The sequence below is a fragment of the Mytilus trossulus genome, chromosome 8 (genome assembly GCF_036588685.1).
Source record: "Mytilus trossulus isolate FHL-02 chromosome 8, PNRI_Mtr1.1.1.hap1, whole genome shotgun sequence".
NCBI lineage: Eukaryota > Metazoa > Mollusca > Bivalvia > Mytilida > Mytilidae > Mytilus > Mytilus trossulus.
Window position 1 is genome coordinate 41,353,903 of NC_086380.1, and position 21,635 is coordinate 41,375,537.

The following is a 21,635-nucleotide window of genomic DNA, read 5'->3' on the forward strand; positions in this document are numbered from 1 at the left end:
ATTCAAAATGTACAAAACGTTGCATGAGACCTCAAAATGGTGACTACGGCGTCCTCTATCAAAGCTGCTAATGAATAATTTCGTCTTTGTCACTTTACGATTATCGTTTAAGAATTGAATTTTTGTCCAAATTTCATTCTTATATTTCAATTTCCTCACTTGTGATGAGTCTTATGTAGACGAAACGCGCGTCTGGCGTACTAAATTATAATCCTGGTACCTTTGATAACTATTGTGCACATATCTTTATATTATTCCCTTCTCTTATATAAAAAAAAGTGACATTACAACTCACGGTAAGGAACTCATCAATAAATAGAAAGGGGTCATTGTCAACATGTCAAATGGTGGAATTTAGAGTTTCAAATTTAAAGATGCGTACCAGAATGTTTGGAACAAATCAATCAAGATATTTTTAAATCAATTTGAAGTATGGCGGTGATAGACAACCCATCAGGATGGAAGGGTAATTTCCAATAGTGTAGTCACTAGTCACAGATAGACTCTGAAAGATATTTCAATACGTTTGAAGGCTGCGACATGGTTAAAGATATATTCTAAAACACCATGTAGGCGATTGCTTGAAGAGAAGTTTAGTTACATGATAAAAATGATACTTGGAAAAAATAATCAATTTTACTTCTTGCATGAATCTTAGGCGAGATAACGTCCTGATTGTCTTGGTTTTTGTTGTGACTCGGAGACTAATTCTTCCACGCATCACTGATGTAATAGTGATGTATTTCTTACCATAAAGTATAAACTCTTACACCCGTAGAAACAATATGAACAGTGATGGCAATGAAAGCAGTGAAAGCGCCAGTAGAGTGATCAATAAAACCCTTTTTTTACTTTTTTTTATTATATGCATAAATACTCTAAATATTAGCACAACTAGGTTAAATCAGCAAAGGGGTATGATCGATCATGTCCAAAAATGGCCCCTATTTCTGGCTTAATTTTAAATTCGAATTAGACATTTGAAAATATATGTAAATATTAAATAAAGGCAACAGTAGTATACCGCTGTTCAAAACTCATAAATCCATGGACAAAAAACCAAATCGGTGTAACAAACTAAAACCGAGGGAAACGCATTAAATATAAGAGGAAAACAACGACACACCACTAAAATATAACATACACAGAAAAAGACCAAGCTTCAGGCAAAATCCCAGGAGAATAACAAGTATAACATCAAAACCAAATACATGAATTGAGGATAGACAAGTACCGTGACACGTCTTATCGCAATATGAATTTACACTAAAAAAAATAAGAGAAAACAAACGACGCAACGTTAAAATGTAACACACACAGTAACGAACTATTAATTATCCATAAGGATAAAAATGACAATCTTATTTTTATAGACGACAGATTACGTTTAACAGTTACGAAAATACAAAATGAATCATCGTGTAATTGTAAGGAGTCTAGTACAACGAAAACATTTTCTACGGAGTTCACGACTGAAACAATCCCGTCTATGAAATCAACCATTGAAAAGTCCAAACGTAAGATGAAAACCAATGGTAAGTCACACTAACAATATCTAAACGCATTCAAATATGTATTAGAGATTGAAAATGATAAATATTAAGGTATAAGCAAAACAACAACTGAAAACAAAAATATAAGTCATCATTTTAAGGAGACCATTTATGACTTAAAATAATAGCTCACATATATAGAAACTTATAAAAAACATGTATTGATACCATAAAAGATTAACACAGTGAATAATTGGCTTCATTATACATGTTAGGGACGAAATAAAACATTAATGAAGGATAACAAGCTTAGCTGAAATAGTTTGGAGGTCGAGGAATGGGGGGGGGGGACTAAAAAGTTTTGTTTAATTGACATCAATTTTATATATATCATTATTGGTCAATCAATTTTTCCCAAATAAAGTTAAGAGCGAGGTACGGGAGTCAGTGTTTTTTTTATCCAACATTGAACTTTGATCTTACCCTCTAATTATACATAGATATCAAAATGGTTACGTTAAACATCGATATATAGGATTCAATGTACGCCAAATTCAAGATATTAAAGATTATGCTGAAAACTTTAATATTGATGGAGCTATACTATTTATCGACTTTTCTAAAGCGTTCGATTTACACAAATTGGACTTCATGCTGGAATCAATAACAAATTTTGGATTTAATAAGTCAATTCAAAAGTGGGTCAAAACACTTTATTATGATATTAAAGGATGTATTTTAAATAACGGGTGGATTTCTGAAACCTTCGGGATTCAACGGGGAATTAGACAAGGATGCGTTCAAAGCGCGTTAGTGTTTGTTTTATCTGTTGAAATACTGGCTTGTAGAATAAGAGATAATAATGATCTGAAAGGGATACAAATAAAAATTAATAAAAAACTCAAAGCCTAAAAATCTCACAGTTAGCAAATAATACAACTCTCTTTTTAAGATCTAAAAATGAAATAAAACATGCACTTAATTTAATAGAAACTTTTGGATCTTTTTCGGGACTTAAACTCAATAGAAACAAAACAGAAGGTATATGGCTAGGTAAACCAAAACACTGCAAAGACAAATTTGAAAGTATCAATTCGAAAGATAAAGTGAAAAATCTTGGCACTTATTTTGGCCTTAACATAAAAGAATGTGAAACACTAAATATAGAAACAGTTTGAAAAATCAGAAAGGATACTAAATGATTGGAAGAAAAGAAAATTGAGTATGATAGGAAAAATAACTATAATTAAAACACTAGTTCTTCCCAATATAACAAACGTTGCTTCATTGATAAATTTAAGGAGTGAAATTATAAGTATTTTTTTCTTTTTTTAATTATTTTTATGGGAGGGTGGTAGCGAGAAAGTTTAACGCTCAGTGTTAAGAAAAGATTATACTGAAGGGGATTAAAAATGACAGATATTAATGCGTACAGGGAGTTTCAAATGGTGAAGTTGAAATCATCCCTTCGTCAATTTTACGGACGCCATCACGAGATGGTTGACCGTTATGGAATCACCGTTTCACAAATAATATCGGATATGTTCCTTACGTCGTAACTACAACCCCCTTCCCTTTCATGAATGTGACCTACCGAATTAGACCATTTACCGTATTTGATATCACATAAGCATAACGACGGGTGCCACATGTGAAGCAGGATCTGCTTACCCTTCCGGAGCACCTGAGATCACCCCTAGTTTTTGGTGGTGTTCGTGTTGTTTATTCTTTAGTTTTCTATGTTGTGTTATGTGTAATATTGTTTTTTCTGTTTGTCTTTTTGATTTTTAGCCATGGCGTTGTCAGTTTGTTTTAGATTTATGAGTTTGACTGTCCCTTTGGTATCTTTCGTCCCTCTTTTGAAGCTATTAAAATAAATTGGGTTAAAATATTAACTGATGAAACTTGCGCAATCTGGAAAATCATACCTACTTTTTATTTCAGAGAGTTTGGGGAAAATAATTTGATATTTAAAATTAATCTTAATTCTTATAAGTCACTAGAAAACTTTAAAAACTTACCTACATTTTACTTTGAAATTTTGAAATGTTGGATTAAAAATGGAGGAGGGAAGACAAAAGTACCTGATAATTATAGAGATATAATAAGAAAGCAAGTTATATGGGGAAACCAATATAAAAAAACACGTGGAAATGGTTTATATTATAGTCATTGGGTAAAAGAAAACATATTTTTTGTTAATGATGTAATTGATGATAAAGGAGAAATTTCTCATAAAATATTAGATAAACTTAAAAAGAAACAAAATTGGATCGCTGAATTATGTTCTCTTCGAAAAGCTTTACCCAAAAGTTGGATCCAAAAATTAAAGAGTAATATATCAAAACATACTAAAAACAATATAACACAAGACATTCAAATGTTTTGTAATGGATTGTATTGCAATCTAGACAAAATTAAGTTTAAAGAAATTTATAATATTATAATCTGGTCATATAAAGAGCTTCCAGTAGGTTTTTGCTCATGGAAAAACCAACAATCAGGCGAAAATGTTATTTATTTCATTAAGAAAAATCTATCTTTTACCTTTCTATTTTTAAAAGATAATAGATTAAAAATGTTCAGATGGAAACTACTGCATACTATTTTAGCTATCAACCATAATCTGTATCGCTGGAAGGAAGTTAATTAATAGTGAAAACTGTGAGCTATGTTTCAAACTGATAGCTATACTTATTTTTCTTTGAATGCACATGGGAAATTGCTCTTTAATTTTTTGTTTGAATATCATATATAGTATATTATTCAATGTTTAGTGTATTTGAATGATAAGATACTATCTAAAAAACAATCGTAATTCAATTATACTGACCTCTTGATTCGATCAGAAACCATGCTCTTTCACTTTCGCTTAATCCGAAACTAAAAGCTAAACAAAAGACGGTCAGAGTTCCGTTTTTTTTCCATTGTAAATTAAAGTAATGTATACATGTTGTAGACAGCTATTACTCTGTAAATTGTATCTAACACGTAATACTATGTAGAATTATAAAAAGTTTGCCAATGAAATCCCCTGGTTTTATTGGTAATTAACAATACAGGGAAGAACTTTAGTGCCACTGTTGTAACATTAAGGGGCTTTGTTAACAACTATTATAGTGAAATAAAGTATCTGAAGTTGGGGGAAAAAACCAACTTTTGATGTCGTCCCTTAAACCATTTGTACTAGTTGAAAAATGCATCAGTTGCACAAATGATTCATGATACATAGATCTAAAAAAAAACACAATACATTTGTCTTACCTTATTCCCATAGATAAAGTTACTGTTGTAGAACTGATAAACAAAATATACATTCGCTTGATTTTGTTCTTAAAGTAATGTATACATGTTGTAGACAGCTATTACTCTGTAAATTGTATCTAACACGTAATACTATGTAGAATTATAAAAAGTTTGCCAATGAAATCCCCTGGTTTTATTGGTAATTAACAATACAGGGAAGAACTTTAGTGCCACTGTTGTAACATTAAGGGGCTTTGTTAACAACTATTATAGTGAAATAAAGTATCTGAAGTTGGGGGAAAAAACCAACTTTTGATGTCGTCCCTTAAACCATTTGTACTAGTTGAAAAATGCATCAGTTGCACAAATGATTCATGATACATAGATCTAAAAAAAAACACAATACATTTGTCTTACCTTATTCCCATAGATAAAGTTACTGTTGTAGAACTGATAAACAAAATATACATTCGCTTGATTTTGTTCTTTAAAAGAAAATTTGGCTTTAACCACATAGCCGTCCTGAACATGCATGAAATATTTACCACATGATGTTATACAAACATAAACAAATTAATGAATACAAAAACGAAATTCAGCGAAATATCAGAATATATGCACTCAACTTAAGATACACTACTGCTCAGGGGTCGTATCGAAATACACTTTATTTAGGTAAACGAAGGCAACAATAGTATACCGTTGTTTAATAGAAAGTCAAAAAAAATTATAGGGGTCACAATCTAAAACCAAGGAAAACAACAAAACAAGAGAAAGACTGAAGTGCCTGGTTTTGTGGCAGTCCAAATCCCACGCTTTTATTGCAATGTTAAATATAACACTAATTTTCTCAAATTGGTTCTCGCAAAAACAAATGAATCCCCAGTAAATTGATTCCTTGGACCTCATCGTATAGAATTCGAACCATCATAGTGTTGAATACATTTTTTAGCACACCTGGCCCGAAGGGCCAAGTGAGCTTTTCTCATCACTTGGCGTCCGTCGTCTGTCGTCGTCCGTCGTCGTCGTCCGTCGTCGTCCTGCGTCCGGCGTTAACTTTTACAAAAATCTTCTTCTCTGAAACTACTGGGCCAAATTTAACCAAACTTGGCCACAATCATCATTGAGGTATCTAGTTTGAAAATTGTGTCCGGTGACCTTGCCAACCAACCAAGATGGCCGCCATGGCTAAAAATAGAACATAGGGGTAAAATGCAGTTTTTGGCTTATAACTCAAAAACCAAAGCATTTAGAGCAAATCTGACATGGGGGTAAAATTGTTTATCAGGTTAAGATCTATCTGCCTTGAAATTTTCAGATGAATCTGACATTCCGTTGTTAGGTTGCTGCCCCTGAATCAGTAATTTTAAGGAAATTTTGCTGTTTTTGGTTATTATCTTGAATATTATTATAGATAGAGAAAAACTGTAAACAGCAATAATGTTCAGCAAAGTAAGATCTACAAATAAGTCAACATGACCAAAATGGTCAGTTGACATAGTAGGAGTTATTGCCCTTTATAGTCAATGTTTAACCATTTTACGTAAATCTTAGTTATCTTTTAGAAAAATCTTCTCCTCTGAAACTACTGGGCCAAATTAATTGAAACTTGGCCACAATCATCTTTGGGGTATCTAGTATAAAAATTGTGTCCGGTAACTTGGCCAACCAACCAAGATGGCGGCCATGGCTAAAAATAGAACATGGGAGTAAAATGCAGTTTTTGGCTTATAACCCAAAAAACAAAGCATTAAGAGCAAATCTGACAGAGTTGAAATTGTTGATCAGGTCAAGATCTATCTGCCCAGGAATTTTCAGATGAATTGGATCATCGATTGTTAGGTTGCTGCCCCTAAATTGGTAATTTTGAGGAAATTTTGCTGTTTTTTTGTTATTATTTTGAATATTATTATAGATAGAGATAAACTGTAAACAGCAATAATGTACAGTAAAGTAAGAACTAAAAATGAGTCAACATGACCAAAATAGTCAATTGACCCCCTGAGGAGTTATTGCCCTTTATAGTCATTTTTTAACAATTTTCACAAAACTTGTAGATTTTCACTAACATTTTCCACAGAAACTACTGTTATAGATAGAGATAATTGTAAGCAGCAAAAATGTTTAGTAAAGTAAGATCTTCAAACACATCACCATCACCAAAACACAATTTTGTCATGAATTCATTTGTGTACAATGTTTAATATTAACATAGACCAAGGTGAGCGACACAGGCTCTTTAGAGCCTCTAGTTTTAATGGAAGTCGAATAAGGTTTTATCTATTTTTAGAATTAGACTCATCTTACACATATATAGCTGTTATAATTAGTGGAATGGCTGCATCAATTACGTTTATAACAGCTGTCATAGCACTGAGAAAGTTCATAGACACATGGAGTAGGGTTAAACATGTAAATATTCTTTTGTAATGATAAGACACATATATATTCACACGTATATATACATTTCGAACCACACATTTAAGGCACCAAACAAAAACCGACTAAAAAACAATTGCTACACAGCTCGTTAGAGCTCTTCAAAAGCGAAAATTGGGCAGCACAATCCCAATCAAAATTAGAGGTTATATCAAGTGTCATAGAAATGTAAGAAGCCATATCAGATATAAACACACATTGTTATGCCTTTCATACTTTGCAAGGAGCTACGGTTCAAAACCAAGACTTTTGAATTTGTAATTCCCATCTTTTCATCAAGCACATGACATGAAAAACATGTCAGAATGTCTTAATAGCTACCACGGTAACAATCAAACACAATGTGTCAGTCTGGAACAAAATAGTAACAAGCAGATGTTATATAATTGCCAACGAGACAACTATCCATCAAAGTGAAAAGAACGTTACAAATGAACCCATTAATATAGTATTGTTTTCATATAAATGCATAGGCTATTTGTTAAAGAAAAAAAAAACATTTAAAAAAAATGTCTCTATAAGTATGATGAAGATGGCAGGTCCTTGGTAGTTTAAATTGGATAAATTGCTAATTTTGTTGAAAATTCATAGTCTGTTTAATTCATTAATATTTAAAAAAAAGATAAATGTTTAAAGATGTATAATTAGTACTTGTTTATTCCACATGTCATGTAAAATATAACTTCTGAATACGTTAACAGAACATTCAGAATATTGTGCAGCATTAATATTGGTTGAACCCTCCCACTTCGTGTATTGTCTCATATACCTAAACATTTAAACAACAATGTGTTGTTGCGATACCTTGATGGATTCAAGATTATATAATTTGGATTTTACATTTTCTACTTTAATTTTATCATTATGGGTTATGCTTATTTTGGTTGCTATTCAACTGCAAACTGTACAATTCAATTCATTAACAAGTATAAATATCATTTTCTATTATTTAGTCAGATCTGACTGACACTGAACAGAACAACACAATCAATGGTGTTATCGATTTAATCGAAACACCTGACGGGAATGGACAGATGGACAAGAAATACAACAACATTCCACCAAATTGTCACATGGACACAATCAATGGTGGTATCGGTTTAATCGAAACACCTGACGGGAATGGACAGATGGACAAGAAATACAACAACATTCCACCAAATAGTCACATGGACACAATCAATGGTGGTATCAGTTACACTAAACACTAAAATGTAATGGAAAGATAAACAATGAATACAACAACATTCCTCCAAATAGTCACATGGACACAATCAATGATGTTATCGATTTAATTGAAACACCTGACGGGAATGGGCAGATGGACAAGAAATACAACAACGTTCCACCAAATAGTCACATGGACACAATCAATGGTGGTATCGGTTTCATCAAAACACTTAACTATAATGGAAAAATAAACAAGAAATACAACAACTTTCCACCAAATTGTCACATGGACACAATAGTGATGGTTTCGGTTTTATCAAAACACTAAACTGTAATAGTGAAAGGATGGGCAAGGAATACAACAATATTTCACCTTAAAGTCACATGCACACACTAAGTGATGGTTTCGATTTCATCAAAACACTAAACTGTAATGGAAAGGTAAACAAGAAATACAACGATAGCCCACCTAAAAGTCACATGAACACAATCAAAGGTGGTTCGGTTTCACCAAAACACTCAAATATAATGGAAAGAGAAACAAGGAATACACCAATAGCCCACCTTAAAGTCACATAAACGCAATCAGTGATGGTTTCAATTTCAACAAAACACTAAAATGTAATGGAAAGATAAACAAGAAATTCAACAACGTCCTATCTACAAGTCACATTTCTCTGTCTTCGTTCGGCAATATTCCTTACGCTCAAGATATAATGGTTAAAGACAGACAACAAGTTGGAAAAGTGACAAATTTAGAAGGTTCCGATCTGTTAACTTATGCGTGAAACATATTTTTAATATTGGAATTGAACATTGTAATGCAAGACTTAAAATGGGTATGTGTGGGAACGTGTATGTGAATGAATCAGAGTGATAAAAGAAACTGCGAGATACTGCTCCCTGATGATATACCGCCCACATATTTCGGTAAACTGGAAGTTGTTGAGTGATGAGTCTGAAAACGCACCACACGGTATAGCTGACTTATATGAACCCTAAAACCAAATTTCAGAAATCCTTGTATTGTAGTACTAGAGAAAAATGTGACGAAAACTTTCAACTTGGCTACTAATGTGTAAAATGATGTAAGTTATCAGTATACAGGAAGTCATTGAGTGATGGAATCTGAAAATGCATCACACTTCATAGTGAACTTATATTAACCCTGGAACCAAATTTCAAAAATACTTATGATGTAGTTTCTGAGGAAGATGTGGCGACAAAAAACGGACTGACGGACCGATGGACGGGCGGGCAGACAAATCAATGCAGAGGTAAAACAATAAAACTTTTTTTTAAAGGGGGGGTATAAAAATTGAGAAAATTAAAAAATCACATATTGAAAAGAGCCCAGCGGGCGACATACGATGTTGAAAAAAAGACAAGTGTCAATATTTTACTATGAACCGTCATTCGGCTTCTAAAATACACGTCCGTTAATCTAAAACAAAAAGGACGCAAACTCTTTTGTAGAAATAATGTTGATTAGATAGAATTGTCTGTCAAGTATTTTACATAAGAATTACTAAGATACAAACCATCCATCTTATTGAGGGGATGTTTATGTTAATTGTCAAGATACACATGCAAAGTTGTTGATTTTTTACGATTAAAGTGGGACAACCAATATGTCTGGAAAGTGTAAAAATAAATGGAAAAGTGCATTGTGATTCATTGTCATCGGGGAACAAAAGATATTGTCTAGTTGATACTCATAGAAACATGAATTAAAAATAATTTCAACACTTTGCAATAATTTTTTGCTTTTAGAGCGAGTTAAAATCTATCCAGATCGAAATGGTATTTTTTTGCTTTTATACTTAGCTTTATTCACTAACTTATAAATCAAAATAAAAAGGTTCAAATACAGAATATGGTTGGGTTAAACTCGCACTAACCAAACCCTAACCTTGGACAGTGGTGTAACAGTACAATATAAGAACAAACTATAACTAGAGGCTCTAGAGAGCCTGTGTCGCTCACCTTGGTCTTTGTGCATATTAAACAAAGGACACATGACAAAATTGTGTTTTGGTGATGTGTTTGAAGTTCGTACTTGACTGAACGTTCATGTAACTTACAATTATCTCTATCGATAATGAACTTGGCCCAATAGTAATAGAGGAAAATATTTTGTAAAAATTTACAAAATTTATGAAAATTGACTATAAAGGGCTTTTACTCCTTAAGGAGTGAACTGACAATTTTGGTCGTGTTGACTTATTAGTAGATCCTAGTTAACTGTACATTATTGCTGTTTACAGTTTTTCTCTATCTATAAAATATTCTGTTAAAATAAGGCTGTTCAGTTTAAAAAAAAGATAACTAGAGGCTCTAAGGAGCATGTGTCACTCACCTTGGTCTATGTGCATATCAAACAAAGGACACAGATGGATTAATGACAAAATTGTTTTGGTGATGATGTGTTTGCATATCTTACTTTATCAAACATTCTTGCTGCTTATCTCTATCTTTAATGAACTTGTCCCAGTAGTAACAGTGTAAAATGTTTGTAGAAATTTACAAAGAGGTTGGGCCAATTTGTCGGGATTTTTTTTTCATTCGATCAGATAGGTTAATCATGTTTTAAATAGCCCGATAGATGCTAATTATAGTACATGAAAATACATCACATCATATTTTTGGCTCCCCTTTTTTTTGAATGATCAATGCATTTGAATGAGAGAATATAGTTGGAACCTCACCCCCCCTTTTACTCTGGGTTGGGACCCCCTTTTTTGAAATGGCTGGATCTGCCCCTGCATAAAATACCATGTTCAAAAAAGATTTCGAAAAATTGTTTGTGTTGTTTTGAAACTTGTATACAATAGCCTTATTTTAAGTTATGTGTACATTTGGGCTTCATTGCTATAAAATCAATTCTTGTGTTATTGGTTATAATGTTTAGGCACCTACATCAGTATGAAGGCAGTTGTTCCTTGAATATATGTAATAGATGTAAACACATGAATAGAAAGTAAGTCAAAAGTATGGACAGTCATAGGAATGCACACAATATGCTATCTATACATTATTTTTTTCTTTAAAAATACATGAAAAAAGGTTATTCTAGTAAATTATATAGCCAAAATGAACCAGAATGACTCTATGCATTAAGCAAACATAAAAAAAATATGATAGAAACATTAAAATTTAATATAACAACACAAAAAATGCAAAATTTCTGAGCGAGATTCGAGCCTTTCTTCAAAACCATCCTTTATGAGTATAGTTCTGTGCTCTACTGATTGAGCCACGGCGATCCTTATCCAAGGAACTATATCGCTACAATTTAGCGATGTTACAATTTTTTCTTTAAAAAGTAGTTTTTTATGTAATACATGTAATAAGAACACTCTAAACCAATTTCATTTTTGAGGGGAAAAAAAGTATGAATTACAACAGTCATAAAAAACATAACTTTTTTTGGTTTGAAATGTCCTTCTTGAGGGATTCCCTATTTTCCCCACCTAAAAACACACGAAATTTCGCATATTGGACTTTCATCATTTTTTAACTATTGATCACACATATCATAATATATGTAAATCGAGATATTGATCTAAAAGCATTTTTATTTTTTGTTTTTACAGTAAATTTTATTCTGTCGGCACTTTTTGAAATTGGCCCTTCTGTGAAAATAAAACCCAGACAAATTGGCACTATTTCTTTTATGAAAATTGCAAAAAATTGACTATAAAGGGCAATAACTCCTTAGGTCTTACTTTGCTGTAAATCATTGCTGTTTAAAGTTTATCTCTATCTATATTGATATTCAAGATAATAACCAAAAGCTGCAAAATGTTCTTAAAATTACCAATTCAGGGGCAGCAACCCACCAACAGCTTACCTGGTCTAATTTCAGGGCAGATAGATCTTGACCTAATAAACAATTTTATCCTGTCAGATTTGCTCTAAATGCTTTGGTTTCAGAACTATGAGCCAAAAACGGCATTTTATCCCTATGTACTATTTTTAGCCATGTCTGCAGTCTTGGTTGGTTGACAGGGTCACCAGACACATTTTTAAAACTAGATACCCCAATGATGATTGTGGCGAAGCTTGGTTTAATTTGGACAATAAGTTTCAGAGGAGAAGATTTTTGTAAAAGTTAACTTGACAGACAACGACGATGGACGCCAAGTGATGAGAAAAGCTCACTTGGCCCTCAGGCCAGGTGAGATAATAAAAAAGTACTTTTGCTTGTATAAATAATATACATACAGACACAAAAAAGTGTATTATGGTAAATGCATTGAATATAACAGTTCCTTTTGTGAACTTGCGATAACACTCAATATCTAGTTATTTCTGCCTCTAAATAGTTGTTATTCCCATCAATTCTGAAATAGCGAAATACCATGCAGGTGGGACATTATGAATAATCATACCCAAGGTTCTTTCATCACCATCTACTTCTTAAGTGTTAGAAATTATTACCATGGACAGTTAATCTCATTATTTCCTCATAATCAAGACTACCTCCTTGGGCAACATTATCATGATTATTCAATGAAATCCTTATAAGATTATCTTCTCCTGCATTTGGCATGTCCAATTTAGCTACGAGACCTTTTCTAACCATTTTGAGAATTCGGTGTAGTTCTGGACGATTTAAAGTCAAACTGCGTATTAAAATTGTAATAATTTCCTTTCTCCCAAGCAACGAAGCGAAATCTATCGCTGTAAATCTATCACAGTTTTCAAATTGCAACAACCCAAATTGCTTCTCACTAAAGTGTTGCATATACGTTTTGTATTTTTCGTTTTTCGAATAAAGTGCAACTATATAATGAAATGTTGTATTTTCGTAGTTGTCAACTTTGCGTTTAAATGCGTCGTAAAGTGTTGGTAACTTACGGAAAACATCAAAGTTTGTACCTTGCATTGTAAGGCCATCTAGCACTAATACCATTTGGTAAAATGTTATATCACCATGACCTTTTCGCAATATTTCTACAAGTCAACAAGTATTACACCATCTATTTCTTTTCCCAACTTTCTTAGGTTTTGTCCTATTAAACAGGCATCATCATCCTTATCAAGCTGTATTCTCTGGAAAAGTGATTTAACCAATGTTTTAGAATCGACTTCCAGCAAACCTCAATTTTTATTGTCTTTCCTTAAGCGCACATGACCAAAGAGACTATCTAAACTACAACACTTCAATAAACACTTGATACAGTCATTTCCAAACGAATGCATGATTGATTTTACGACAACATTGTCCCGGAGACTGTATGTACAAAAGTCTATTTTTGTTAAAAAGACTGGAACAAGCTTCTTCTCTAAAGTGTCTTTGATCGAGCTAACCAAAATATGCTGTGAGTCGTTTATTGTTTTTGCTATTTCATTAAATTCATCCGAATGTTCTTGTCCTAATGATATTGATCCTCGAAGTGCAGCATAAACAAGAAGAGAATTCGACAGAGCTGTCTTCCTGCATTTTTTTCCCGCTTACTAGCATTCCATCTATATTTGTGTAAAGGTCAGTTTCATCATAATTTCCATCACGTTGTTCTAAAGATATAAGATAATAAATTTCGAATGTCTTAAAGATATAAGATAAAAATTTTCAAAGGTACAAATAGGTGATTGAATATTGTAAGTTATTATTGAAAGTGCAACCAGTATCTTAAAACACATTCAGATTTGAGGAAATACTTTTCTCTTTTAGAGTTTTCGTGAACATCATCACTGAAAACAATGACTATTGACAGTTTTTTCTGTGAATGTTTGATTACGGTGTGTGAATTTCATGAACTTTTCGATAGATTGATCATCGTTGATTTTTAATGCGTACTGCTTGTGATGTATGCATGGTACGTTAATACTTTTGCTAATCAGAAATGCATAAGTCCACATTAGGTTCATTTTTATATCATGTTGCTGATTTTTTTTTAACAACTGTAGCTGATTTATTGTGCACATTTGAAAGTGTTTGGTAAACGCCCGTCATGTTTTGAGAATTAGCAAATAACTTGACCAAGTCTACGATTTCTACTGTGATTTTGTGAGTTGTATTTTAGTCTACTTTTTTGCAACAGTTTTAACTGATTCTACGAACATAGGGACAGAAATAAAACAATGAAAAAAGCTTGATCAACTTGTATTATTCAGCTAAGGATTAATTTAACTAAAATAGTTCCACCAAAATCATGAAATATGTGTAAACAAATTGTCAATTAATGACATTATCTCCTATATCAATTTTGATGTGAAAGCGGTTGAAATACTAACTTAATTTGGCTTTAATATCAAAATTTTTATTTAAATGTTCAAATGATTTTTACCTATTGCGTTATAAAAAAATGTATATGTGACATCCTTAACACAGGTGAATTTCAGGAAAATCAGGTTAGTTTTGGCAGTTTATAAAAATTAGCAATGATGCATGCTATACTATCATTTGTTTTTATACCTCTTTGTGAGTACCCCTTGGCTTATCATAATTGATTGGTACATGTACTGTTTTAAGTTATGTAGATTTATGGTTTTGGCCAGATTAAAATGGAATAACTGTTTTGTGAATGTTCAGTACATACAAAATTAATATTGAAGTTTAAGCTGCCTCAGATAAAGTTGACCATACACGTGACGTAATGTGAGTTGTATGATAATTTTAGATGTAGCCTTTGGTTCTCCAGTCACAGTACACTGAATGATGTGATTTTTGCAGTGGCTAATGTATGCTTCATCAGGACTTATGGAAATATCTATCATTTTGTCTAGAGGCCCTAAAACAAAACGTATTGACTGTTCATTCAAAAGTCACAACTATAATCACGGACCAAACTTTTGTTTTTATATATGTCCGTGTCTAAAAGGCCAGATACAGTTGCATATTCTGATGTAAATTTCCTTTATCTAGATCTTGTAATTCATATAAATGATTTCACTGTAATAACAAAATATGTTAATTTCATATGCATTATCCATTTAGCTTTCAAACATGTTAAATTCTTTATATCATCACGTTGCTGATGTGGTTGCCGCCAACTTACCTTGGCCTCAGAGATGATTTGTTTTATCTCTGATTTAGTCAAATCAAAGTCTTTAAAATTGTCTTTGCATTTTCCAATAAAATATAGCAACTTGTATTCATAGTCAAGACTGCCAGCTCTACACCAGAATAGACAATTTTCATATTACCTACTTTTGACTCCAACTGTTATGTTTTTTCAACAGTTTCCATAGTCTGTGGTAGGACATCCAGGTACATGTACCATGATAAGTAATTAGAGCAACATGAAGGAGTAAGATCAAACTCCTTTGTTTTTTCTTCACACGACAAAGTTATTAGAAAACAGTTATCTTAACACTTTAATTACACCGATAACATCTTTGAATTTTCTTATTTTGGTTGCTCTTAATTGACCGCGTACGAGTATGCCTTACTACAGAAAATTAACTTGTCCTAAATTAATATGATCTGGCAGAATCAAACATTGGTTACATGAAAAAATTCTATTCTAGAGTGACATGGAATCCTGTTGAATAGCACATTTAAAGACCAACTCCGTTAATAAGGTACATGTATATTCATAAGGCTTAAAATCAAATCATAATTAATGCACCATTATAATGCTTGTAGAATTTCTCTGGCGACCTTCATTTATCTATATTTATATATATATATAAACTATGTCAATTTGATATTATTGATGTCAACATTTATAGTAAGATAACAACCTTCTGAGTAGGGGGATATCCAAAATAATCAACCTTAGTAAGGGTTATTTCTGCAAGGGCTTTAAACCAATTATAATATCAAAGTGATAAGTTACATTCTTTGGTTTTTCGAATAATAATGGAGGAATTTATCTTGTAACTATCTGAAATGACTAATGTTCCGCACATTAAGTTACCCAATAGGATACCCTCGAAATTTCATTATCAATTGGAGCCTACTATATTGGGAAATAGTTGAAGATAAAGTTGTACGTGAAATGGATCCACTGCAGTCAAATTGAAACTAGGGCAGTATTAACTTTTTGGATTGTTACATTCAGAACCAGATACTCCACAGGGCGCAGCTTAAATAAGCGATAACTTTTAAACATTCCTCACAAATGTGTGACACTTTCAGACTGTTACAATTAGAAAAATATTACTGTTACTTCTCTTAGTCAGTTTTACACTTGACGAAAGCAAGCTTGATAACGTCTCCTCGTTCATCGGGACGTTAATGATAACTTCTGTTCAGACATTGTGACGTCGCTGATAATTACTGTTCTTATCTCAGAACCGTGATATAATAACTATGGAGAGACTGATCAGGGTAATATAGGCAAAGGGAAGAACTGAATATTTTTTTTAATTGTTTTAAGTTTGTTTTCCTTAATTACATAATACAAATTCTTTATACATGTCATAAGTGTATTCATATCCTTTCCCCACAAAAAATACTTACTTTGAATGTTCATCCCCTTCACACAATGAAATGGGAGCTCTTATGAAACATAAACGTAATTCTGCATGCGCTCATTTACAAAACTCTATGATTTTTCTTATTGCTATAACACAACAATTACATTGCTGATTTTTGAATACATATAATTGTTTTTCTTTTTATAATCTCTTATATACCGCAGTCCCACTAGGTCGTTAAACGGTCGTGGTGAGGTCTTCAAGATCGTCATAAGCGTGGCCAACTTTGAACATATTCAAAACAATCGTGGTGCGGTCGTGCGAAATCAGGTCGTAGTAGAAACGTAGTGAGAGCGCAGTAAGTTCTTCCTAAGATCGCAAAGGTCGTTGTACCATCGCAGCAGGAGCATAGCAAAAGCATGATTCAATTCGGAGAGACTGCGCTATGATCTCACAGCGACGTTAATACGACCTCCACGTTCTATCCGCGACCCATCTAAGCTCCAACTATGACTATACCACATTTACACCAAGCTTTTGAAGACCATAGTACGTTGCCTATGCCGTCTTCATCACGCTCTTCTTTCGACCTGACTACGCTTATACTACGACCATCATGTTCATTGTCATTTTCACATGAAATAGATAAAAACTCTCCAGGTTTGGTTTGTCTGTATGTAATTTGGACCTCTTGTCCATTTTCTCCAATGGCTCAAACATGCTTGACGCATCTGAGTCATCCTTGCTATCGTTGACTAAAACATCGTCATTTCAACTTGCTAGACCAGCAAGAGGTGGTGATTCAGGTTGGATTGGTCGGTCCGTCATCTCTGCTAGGTCAGGATTCGTTCCTATCAGAACTCCCTCTGCCTCTACATCTACTCCTACCACCACGCTCACATGTTCTGATAGATTTTGGTGGCATAAATGTGCTGTTTCCGAGGTATATACGTATTAATCAGGAATATACATGTAAGGAATGGAACGGTATTAAAATGAAACACGATGTTAACATAATTGCTGAGAACGTAGTAAGATCGCCTTGTGAACGTAGTGTTATTGTGGAAAGAATTTGCTATACCGGTAATCGCAGTAGAAGCGTGGTATGATCGTGTTACAATCGGATAACTCGTGATATGGTCGTAGTGAGAATGTGATGAGTGTAGTGAGATAATGATAATCGTAGAAAAAGCATGGGGAAAACATGGTATAATTGTAGCGGGATCGTTGTAGAAGCGTAATGAGGACGTAGTATCATCGTGAAATCAACGAAAATTAACATTTTCATGTCGCTTATACCGCGACCTAACCACTGAATTTATTTTAAATCGAGGTGAACGTGGTGCGATCGTGGTCTAGTGGGACTTGGGCTTAAAGAAGTACACGAACTTGTTTTCTTCATTTGAAAATCATAAAAACAAAATCTCTGTATCAAGATTGTAGTGATATAGATGTTTCTTCTATTTTGTATAGTGAATTGGTAAAGGCAATTTGTTGATAAATACAAATCATTGTGGAAAGAGTATCAAGACTAAGGTCAAGTATTTATGTACATGTATGTAGCACTAGGTATAGTACCTGTTTTACATTTGGTTTCGTCCAGATCTAAAACTTTTTGTTCAATACTGTCAAGTCGATCAAGTATCTTTAAGTAATTCTAAAATAATATAATCGATATTATAAATAACATAATTATACGGTTAGTATAAGAATATGTGTCTGAATTTGCTAGGATATTTTCATATAAGTAAAAAATTGAAACTCTGATTATATATATGGATATATGAATAACTCGTCTAAACATCAACCAAACAATGTTAGATCTGTAAATTTGCTTTTGCAATTTTTTTGTTCTTCCCTCGCCGGGATTCGAACCCATGCTACTGAGATATCGTGACACCAAATCGCCTGCACTGCTGCCGTCCCGCTAGACCACACGACATATATATATATATATATATCAAATGCGTTTTGTTAAAATATACTTTTTCACGTTTTTGGTCTTTTGGAAAATGTTGTTTGTGCTGTTTTTAGATCCTTCTACAACGAAATTTGTTTGACATGCACACGTATAAAAATTGCGGTTTTTATCCAACGCAATCATAGGTTTGAACGTAGTTTTCAATTTAGACTCGTTTATATTTTTTGTTTGGGCATGTATCATATTTTTCCTCCGGTTTATATGATCCGTTCATCCTATATTGTCTCTTAAAATTCAAGAGTCAATCTTAAATTGAGAGTAAATTATATGGCCTTCCAAATACCGTTTCGATCCCTAACATCACTGAAGAGACATATATTGTCGAAATCTAGATCTGGTGTACTAAAGAAATATTGACACCGAATGTTTGTGGCACAACATCGTAGAAATGATATTTATCAGATTATTACAAACTTCTCTCGTTCAATTTCGCAACCATCACCCCCCTTTTTTTCAATGTGTACAACTTTTACGTTGTTATACCTCAATTTGTACATAATTGTTACAGCATGTAATGCCGTTGAAAAACTCAATTTTGATCATTCGAAGTGCTATTGTTTGTATTCTTTAAATGTCTTAAAACGGTCCTATTTTTTAATACTAGAATACTTTGTATTCGACAATGGGTAGTGATATTGTTGCACACAGAATATCAATAGGACTGTTTTATTGCAAACTGAGCTCTGGTTGTGTAAAAACAGTTATTAAACATACTGTTAGTTTTATTGATGTACTTTTTGAAATATGTGTAAATTTGGAGAAATGTAAGTTGTGGATACTAAGTAAATACAAATCATTTTCTGATATTGTATCATTTTATATGTTGTTATATAGCTTATTGTTAATATGTGGCGATATAGAAAGTAATCCTGGTCCAGGAGGCACACCAGACCCGCCCGAAAAAACAATTTTCCACGGTAATATTAGAAGCCTAAGAAACAAACTGAATTATATTACTGACATAATTGAAGATTTCGATATAGTATTTTTTTACCGAATCACATTTAGATGTTAACGTTACTGATCTCGATTTATCATTATTTGGTTTTGAGAAACCAGTTCAAAAAGACCGGAATGCCAACGGCGGAGGCATAATTATGTATTATAAAAGTTTAATTAATATTGTTCGTCGTGTTGATTTAGAACATGATGAAGTAGAAAGTATGTGGTTCGAATTAAAAACGAAACTTCGATCAATACTGATTAATATAAATTACAGATCAGAGCGACAGTCTTCAGTTTGTTTCTGGCAATATTTTGATATGATGTTGAAAAGGGCCTTAGATGAAAATAATAGTATAATTTGTTTGGGTGATCTGAACAAAAATTTCATGTCAGATATATCGTCAAATATAAGAGATATTGTTTTCATTAACGGCCTCATTAACATTATAGATAAGCCGACGCACTTTGATACACGTACAGGTAACACTTCGTTGCTTGATCCTATTTTAGTGACAGATTCGATACCTGTTGTCGATAAAGACACGGTACCTATTGATAGAGAGATCAGTGATCACGATGGAACATATGTCACAATTAATTGCGGATTTACTAGTAGTCGTACTTATAAGCGGAAGATTTGGGATTATAAAAATGGGGATTTTGACCTCATGAATCAAAAGGTATCAAGGACCAATTGGGAGCATTTGATTTCTGACGCAGATAACATGAATGTTGCTTGCACTAATTTCACTAATTCACTCCTTGACATAGCATCAGAGTGTATACCTACACGAGAAATTGTAGTGCGATGTGATGACAAAATTTGGTATAATTCTAACTTGCGTCGTGAAATGCGCAAGCGCGACAGATTTCGTAAATTATTTCTACGTTTGAAATCATCTTTCGCTGAACTTAAGTTTAAGAAACAGCGAAACAAAGTAAATAACACGAAAAAGCAGGCTAAAAAACACTTTTACGCCAGTTTAAATGAAAATTTAGATGAAATCAAACAAGCGAATCCGAAACAGTATTGGAAGATTATTAATATGCACATTAAAAGCGACAGGCCTGTTCATGACGTACCACCTTTGAAGGATCCGAATCAAAATTATAATTTGGCATATGAGAGCTCTGAAAAGTCTGAAATTTTGAATAAATATTTCTGTTCTATAGCTAATTTGGAGAATCCAGATAAGGATTTACCGGCTTTTAACGATCGTTGTGCTGATTTCCTGTCATCGATTGTAGTTAGTGAACAAGACGTGCACGATATGATTTCCACACTTGATGTTGAAAAAGCGGTGGGGCCTGATATTATAAGCAACATAATGTTACTTGCTGTCAGAAATCAAATTTCAAAACCATTATGTTTATTATTCAATAGGTCATTACGTGATAAAATATTCCCAAACCAGTGGAAAATTGCACATGTTATTTCATTATTTAAAAGCGGTGATAAATCTTTGCCCTCAAATTATAGACCTGTCTCATTATTATCTTGTGTGAGCAAACTTCTGGAAAAAATAGTTTTTAAAAATATTTTTAATCATTTGCATTCACATAATCTATTATACAAGTTTCAATCAGGATTCATTCCTGGATATTCCACAACCCATCAATTGATTGAGTTGTATAACCATATTTTAAAGTCACTAAACGACAAACAACTTACTAGTATAACATTTGTGGACATAAGTAAAGCTTTTGATACAGTTTGGATCAAAGGTCTTTTATATAAGCTAGAAACATATGGCATTAAAGGGGATTTATTATGTTGGTTGAAAAGTTACTTATCGGGACGGTCTCAAAGAGTGGTTATGAAAGATTCACTATCCACATTGGGCTGTTTAAGAGCTGGTGTGCCCCAGGGGTCGGTACTTGGTCCATTATTATTTTTGATTTTCATAAATGACATTGCAGATGATCTAAGTGGGTTCAGTAGACTTTTTGCTGATGACACATCTATTGGCCATACTGCACCCGATATT